Raw genomic sequence first — 8,813 nt, forward strand, 5'->3', positions numbered from 1 at the left:
CACGCACGTGCACAGACAGGCAACAATCCCCTCTCTTATTGATATTGCAGGCGTGCCCTCTGTTTGTCTGGCAAACCTCTCCCACCATTTGTTAGAAGCACCTCCACCACCACCCCCTCCAACACTCTAGCTCTATCTCTCTCCCAACCTTATTCCTCTCCTACACATATGCATGGATGCCGATCGATCTCCCTCAATACATAAGGTAGGCCTCTCTCCTCCTCCACACATATACCAACCATTATACCTCTATAGTTAATTAGGTCTGGCCCCCACCCCCCACCACACACCGATAGTCGAGTGCTATAGGTAGGTATCCATGCCATAGAGACAAACTGCACCTGTCCCCTCTCACGTTCCAGTAGGCCAACCACCCTATATCTTTGACGTGGGCATTGCTACCTCTTGAGCATGTGTTGGTTTTCCCTTGAAGAGGAAAGGGTGATGCAGCAAAGTAGCGTAAGTATTTCCCTCAGTTTTTGAGAACCAAGGTATCAATCTAGTAGGAGACTACATGCAAGTCCCTCGTACCTGCACAAACAAACAAGAACCTCACAACCAACGCGATAAAAGGGGTTGCCAATCCCTTCACGGTCACTTACGAAAGTGGGATATCATAGAGATAATAAGATAAATATTTTTGGTATTTTTGTTGTATAGGTTGGAAAATAAAGATTGCAAAATAGAAACAGCAAGTTGATAGGAAAATAATATGATGGAAGAGAGACCCGGGGGCCATAGGTTTCACTAGTGGCTTCTCTCAAGATAGCAAATTCTATGGTGGGTAAACAAATTACTGTCGAGCAATTGATAGAAAAGCGCATAGTTATGAGAATATCTTGGCATGATCATGTATATAGGCATCACGTCCGCGACAAGTAGACCGAAACGATTCTGCATCTACTACTATTACTCCACACATCGACCGCTATCCAGCATGCATCTAGAGTATTAAGTTCATAAGAACAAAGTAACACATTAGGCAAGATGACATGATGTAGAGGGATAAACTCAAGCAATATGATATAAACCACATCTTTTTATACTCGATGGCAACAATACAATATGTGCCTTGCTGCCCCTGCTATCACTAGAAAAGGACACCACAAGATTGAACCCAAAGCTAAGCACTTCTCCCATTGCAAGAAAGATCAAACCAGTAGGACAAACCAAACTGATAATTCAAAGAGACTTGCAAAGATATTTAAATCATGCATAAAAGATTTCAGAGAAGAATCAAATATTGTTCATAGATAATCTTGATCATAAACCCACAATTCATCGGATCTCGACAAACACACCGCAAAAAGAATTACATCGAATAGATCTCCAAGAGAATCGAGGAGAACTCTGTATTGAGATCCAAAGAGAGAGAAGAAGCCATCTAGCTAATAACTATGGACCCGAAGGTCTGTGGTAAACTACTCACGCATCATTGGAGAGGCTATGGTGTTGATGTAGAAGCCCTCCGTGATCGATTCCTCCTCCGGCAAAGCGCCGGAAAAGGCCCCAAGATGGGATCTCACGGGTACAGAAGGTTGCGGCGGTGGAAATAGGGTTCCGTGGTGCTCCTGGATGTTTTCGGGGTATATGGGTATATATAGGAGGAAGAAGTACGTCGGTGGAGCCGTGAGGGGCCCACGAGGATGGGGGGCGCCTACACCCCTGGGCGCGCCCTCCTGCCTCGTGGCCTCGTCGCTTCTTTCTTGATGTCCACTTCAAGTCTCCTGGATCATGTTTGTTCCAAAAATAACTCTCCCGAAGGTTTCATTCCGTTTGGATTCCGTTTGATATTCATTTTCTGCGTAACACTGAAATAGGCAAAAAAACAACAATTTGCACTGGGCCTTTAGTTAATAGGTTAGTCCCAAAAATAATATAATAAGGTATATTAAAGCCCATTAAACATCCAAAACAGATAATATAATACCATGGAACAATCAAAAATTATAGATACGTTCGAGACATATCAAGCATCCCCAAGCTTAATTCCTGCTCCTCCTCGAGTAGGTAAATGATAAAAACAGAATTTTTAATGTGGAAAGCTACCTAGCATAATTCTTAATGTAATTTTCTTTATTGTGGCATGTATGTTCAGATCCAAAAGATTCAAGACAAAACTTTAATATTGACATAAAAATAATAATACTTCAAGCATACTAGCAAAGCAATCATGTCTTCTCGAAATAACATGGCCAAAGAGAGTTATCCCTACAAAATCATATAGTCTGGCTATGCTCCAGCTTCACCACATAAAATATTTAAATCATGCACAACCCCGATGACAAGCCAAGAAATTGTTTCATACTTTTGATGTTCGCAAACCATTTCAATCTTCACACAATACATGAGTGTGAGCCATGGACATAGCACTATAGGTGGAATAGAATGGTGGTTGTCGAGAAGACAAAAAGGAGAAGGTAGTCTCACATCAACTATAGGCATATCAACGGGCTATGGAGATGCCCATCAATAGATATCAATGTGAGTGAGTAGGGATTGCCATGCAATGGATGCACTAGAGCTATAAGTGTATGAAAGCTCAACAAAAGAACTAAGTGGGTGTGCATCCAACTTGCTTGCTCACGAAGACCTAGGGCATTTTGAGGAAGCCCAGCATTGGAATATACAAGCCAAGTTCTATAATGTAAAATTCCCACTAGTATATGAAAGTGACAACATAATAGACTCTCTATCATGAAGATCATGGTGCTACTTTGAAGCACAAGTGTGGTAAAAGGATAGTAGCATTGTCCCTTCTCTCTTTTTCTCTCATTTTTTCTTTTTCTTTTTCTCTCTTTTTTCGTCTGGAGTCTCATCCCGACTTGTGGGGGAATCATAGTGTCCATCATCCTTTCCTCACTTGGGACAATGCTATAATAATGATGATCATCACACTCTTATTTACTTACAACTCGAAAAATTACAACTCGATACTTAGAACAAAATATGACTCTATGTGAATGCGTCCGGCGATGTACCAGGATGTGCAATGAATCAGGAGTGACATGTATGAAAAATTATGAATGGTGGCCCTGCCACGAATACGATGTCTACTACATGATCATGCAAATCAAAATGACAATGATGAAGCGTGTCATAACAAACGGAATGGTGGTAAGTTGCATGGCAATATATCTCGGAATGGCTATGGAAATGCCATAATAGGTAGGTATGCATGGTGGCTGTTTTGAGGAAGGTATATGGTGGGTTTATGGTACTGGCGAAAGTTGCATGTTACTAGAGAGGCTAGCAATGGTGGAAGGGTGAGAGTGCGTATAATCCATGGACTCAACATTAGTAACAAAGAACTCACATACTTATTGAAAAAATATATTAGTTACCGAAACAAAGTACTATGCGCATGCTCCTAGGGGGATAGATTGGTAGGAAAATACCATCGCTCGTCCCCGACCGCCACTCACAAGGAAGACAATCAATAAATAAATCATGCTCCGACTTCTTCACATAACGGTTCACCATACGTGCATGCTATGGGAATCACAAACTTTAGAACAAGTATTTCTCAAATTCAAAACTACTCAACGAGCAGGACTCTAATATCACCATCTTCATATCTCAAAACAATCATCAAGTATCAAACTTCTCATAGTATTCAATGCACTTTTTATGATAGTTTTTATTATACCCATCTTGGATGCCTATTATATAAGGACTAATTTTATAGCCAAAGCAAATTACCATGCTGTTCTAAAAGACTTGCAACATGATATAAGTGAAGCATGAGAGATCAATAATTTCTATAAATTAAAACCACCACCGTGCTCTTAAAGATATAAGTAAAGCACTGCAAAATTTTCTAGCTCAAAACATATAAGTGAAGCACATAGAGTATTCTAATAAATTCCGATTCATGTGTGTCTCTCCAAAAGGTGTGTACAGCAAGGATGATTGTGGTAAACTAAAAATCAAAGACTCAAATCATACAAGACGCTCCAAGCAAAACACATATCATGTGGTGAATAAAAATATAGTCTCAAGTAAAGTTACCGATAGACGAAGACAAAAGAAGGGATGCCTTCCGGGGCATCCCCAAGCTTAGGCTTTTGGTTGTACTCGAATTTTACCTTGGGGTGTCTTGGGCATACCCAAGCTTAGGCTCTTGCCACTCCTTATTCCAAAATCCATCAAATCTTTACCCAAAACTTGAAAACTTCACAACACAAAACTCAACAGAAAATCTCATGAGCTCCGTTAGTATAAGAAAACAAACCACCACTTCAAGGTACTGTAATGAACTCATTATTTATTTATATTGGTGTTAAACCTACTTTATTCCAACTTCTCTATGGTTCATACCCCCTGATACTAGCCATAGATTCATCAAAATAAGCAAACAACACACGAAAAACAGAATCTGTCAAAAACGGAACAGTCTGTAGTAATCTGTTGGTTTCGAATACTTCTGTAGCCCCAAAAATTCTGAAATAAATTGCAGACGTGAGGAGTTTGTCTATTAATCATCTTCAAAAAGAATCAACCTAAGCTCACTCTCCAGTAAAAAATGGAGCAAATCTCGTGAGCACTAAAGTTTCTGTTTTTTTACAGCAAGATCACAAAAACTATCCCCAAGTCTTCCCAAAGGTTCTACTTGGCACAGACACTAATTAAAAGCATAAAAACACATCTAAACATAAGCTATATGAATTATTTATTACTAAACAGAACCAAAAAGCAAGAACCAAAAGTAAAATTGGGTTGCCTCCTAACAAGCGCTATCGTTTAACGCCCCTAGCTAGGCATAAAAACAAGAATAGATCTAGGTATTGTCATCTTTGGTATGCAATCCATAAGTGGCTCTCATAATAGATTAATAAGGTAATTTAATTTTCTTTCTAGGAAATTGTTCCATGCCTTTCCTTAACAGAAGTTGGAATCTAATGTTTCCTTCTTTCATATCAATAATTGCACCAATCGTTCTAAGGGGACATGAAGGATTGCAATCTATATCAAGAACAATGAAATCTATGGGCACATAATTCCTATTTGCAAAATCAGAACATCATTAATCCTTCCCATAGGTTTCTTAATAGTGGAATCCTCAAGATGCAAATTTAAAGAACAATCATCAAATTCATGGAAACCTAACGCATCACACAAAGTTTTTGGAATCGTGGAAACACTAGCACCCAAATCACATAAAGCAAAGCATTCATGATCTTTAATTTTAATTTTAATAGTAGGTTCCCACTCATCATAAAGTTTTCTAGGTATAGAAACTTCTAATTCAAGATTTTCTTCATAAGATTTCATTAAAGCATCAATGATATGTTTGGTAAAAGCTATATTTTGATCATAAGCATGAGGAGAATGTAGCACGGATTGCAACAAGGAAATACAATCTATCAAAGAGCAATTATCATAATTAAATTCCTTGAAATCCAAAATAGTGGGTACATTGCTATGTAAAGTTTTGACCTCTTCAATCCCACTTTTACCAATTTTTGCATCAAGATCTAAAAACTCCAAATCATTGGGATGCCTTTTGGCTAAAGTTGACTCATCTCCAGTCCCATCACTATCAAGATTCAAATTGCAAAACAAATATTTAATAGGAGACACATCAATCACTTTTAGATCTTCATCCTTATTATCGTGAAAACTAGAAGAACACGCTTTTATAAAGCAATATTTTTTAGCACGCATCCTAGCGGTTCTTTCTTTGCACTCGTCAATGGAAATTCTCATAGATTTGAGAGACTCATTGATATCATGCTTAGGTGGAATAGATCTAAGTTTCAAAGAATCAACATCAAGAGAAATTCTATCCACGTTCCTAGCCAACTCATCAATCATAGGTAATTTTTCTTCAAGCAAAGCATTGAAATTCTTTTGTGAAACCATAAATTCTTTAACACTAGTCTCAAAATCAGAGGGCATATTATTAAAATTTCCATAAGATTTGTTGTAGGAATTACCATAATTATTAGAGGAATTACTAGGAAACGGCCTAGGATTAAGGTTTCCTCTATAAGCGTTGTTACCAAAATTGTTCCTACCAACAAAATTCACATCCATAGATTCATTATTATTCTCAATCAAAGTAGACAAAGGCATATCATTAGGATCAGAAGAAACACTCTGATCGGCAAACAACTTCATAAGTTCATCCATCTTTCCTCTCAAAACATTAATTTCTTCTATAGCATGAATATTTTTACTAGTAGATCTTTCTGTGTGCCATTGAGAATAATTAACTACAATATTATCTAGGAGTTTAGTAGCTTCTCCTAAAGTGATTTCCATAAAAGTGCCTCCCGCGGCCGAATCTAAAAGATTTCTAGAAGCAAAATTCAATCCAACATAAAATTTTGTATGATCATCCATAAATTTAATCCATGAGTAGGCCAATTATGTATCATTAATTTTGTGCTCTCCCAAGCTTGTGCAACATGCTCATGAGCAAGTTGCTTAAAATTCATGATATCATTTCTAAGAGAGTTGATCTTGGCGGGAGGAAAATACTTAGAGATAAAAGCATCTTTGCACTTACTCCATGAATCAATCCTATTTTTAGGCAAAGACGAAAACCAAGTTTTAGCACGATCTCTAAGGGAAAACGGAAATAGCTTCGATTTAACAATATCATTATCCACATCTTTATTCGTTTGCATATCACATAAATCAACAAAGCTGTTTAGATGGGTAGCGGCATCTTCACTAGGAAGGCCAGAAAACGAGTGCTAATAAAATCATTATTGTTGGTATTGCAGAAGTCACACAATTTAGTATTACCTTGAGCCATCGTGACAAACAATCCAACACACAAGCACACTAGAAGCAAGCAAAAAGAGACGGGTGGAAAAGAGGTGGACGGAGAAAAGGGCGAATAAAACGGCAAGGGTGAAGTGGGGGAGAGGAAAACGAGAGGCAAATGCAAAATAATGTAATGCGAGGGATAAGAGTTTCTGATGGGTACTTGGTATGTCTTGACTTGTGTGTAGATCTCCACGGCAACGGCGCCAGAAATCCTTCTTGCTACCTCTTGAGCATGCGTTGGTTTTCCCTTGAAGAGGAAAGGGTGATGCAGCAAAGTAAGGTAAGCATTTCCCTCAGTTTTTAAGAACCAAGATATCAATCCAGTAGGAGACTACACGCAAGTCCCTCGTACCTGCACAAACAAACAAGAACCTCGCAACCAACGCAATAAAAGGGTTGTCAATCCCTTCACGGTCACTTACGAAAGTAAGATCTGATAGATATAATAAGATAAATATTTCTGGTATTTTTGTTGTATAGATTGGAAAATAAAGATTGCAAAATAGAAACAGCAGGTTGATAGGAAAATAATATGCTGGAAGATAGACCCGGGGGCCATAGGTTTCACTAGTGGCTTCTCTCAAGATACCAAATTCTACGATGGGTAAATAAATTACTGTCAAGCAATTGATAGAAAAGCGCATAGTTATGAGAATATTTAGGCATGATCATGTATATAGTCATCACGTCTGCGACAAGTAGACCGAAACGATTTTGCATCTACTACTATTACTCCACACATCAACCGCTATCCAGCATGCATCTAGAGTATTAAGTTCATAAGAATAGAGTAACGCATTAGGTAATATGACATGATGTAGAGGGATAAACTCAAGCAATATGATATAAATCCCATCTTTTTATCCTCGATGGTAACAATACAATACGAGCCTTGCTGCCCCTGCTGTCACTGGGAAAGGACACCACAAGATTGAACCCAAAGCAAAGCACTTCTCCCATTGCAAGAAAGATAAATCTTGTGGGCCAAACCAAACTAATAATTCAAAGAGACTTGCAATGATATTTAAATCATGCATAAAAGATTTTAGAGAAGAATCAAATATTGTTCATAGATAATCTTGATCATAAACCCACAATTTATTGGATCTCCACAAACACACCGCAAAAAGAATCACATCGAATAGATCTCCAAGAGAATCGAGGATAACTTTGTATTGAGATCCAAAGAGAGAGAAGAAGCCATCTAGCTAATAACTATGGACCCCCAAGGTCTATGGTAAACTACTCACACATCATCGGCGAGGCTATGGTGTTGATGTAGAAGCCCTCCGTGATGGATTCCCCCTCCGGCAGAGCGCCGGAAAAGGCCCCAAGATGGGATCTCACGGGTACAGAAGGTTGCGGCGGTGGAAATAGGGTTTCGTGGTGCTCTTGGATGTTTTTAGGGTATATGGGTAGATATGGAGGAACGAGTACGTCCGTGGAGCTACGAGGGGCCCACGAGGGTGGGGGCGTGCCTACCCCCTGGGTGTGCCCTCCTGCCTTGTGGCCTCCTCGCTTCTTCCTTGACGTCCACTCCAAGTCTCCTGGATCACGTTTGTTCCAAAAATAACTCTCCCGAAGGTTTCATTCCATTTGGATTCCGTTTGATATTCCTTTTCTGTGAAACACTGAAATAGGCAAAAAAAAACAATTTGCAGTGTGCCTTTGGATAATAGGTTAGTCCCAAAAATAATATAAAAACGTATATTAAAGCCCATTAAACATCCACAACAGATAATATAATAGCATGGAATAATAAAAAATTATAGATACGATGGAGACGTATCTGGCACACACAAATTTGATGGAACTCTTTATCGATCACGCGCCCGCACACACACACATCATCCCTCTCTTCGATTCTATGGATACCTCAAGCCAATGATACCTCCACTCTCTTCTCGTGGATCGCCCCCTCTATATATATGATATATCCAGGACTATATTTCACACACATTGCATATGTTACATTTTTTGATTGAAATATCATCCACATATATTGCTCATCTATTTCTCAACCCCCCCCCCCC

This window comes from Triticum dicoccoides, chromosome 1A (genome assembly GCF_002162155.2).
Source record: "Triticum dicoccoides isolate Atlit2015 ecotype Zavitan chromosome 1A, WEW_v2.0, whole genome shotgun sequence".
Taxonomy (NCBI): Eukaryota; Viridiplantae; Streptophyta; class Magnoliopsida; order Poales; family Poaceae; genus Triticum; species Triticum dicoccoides.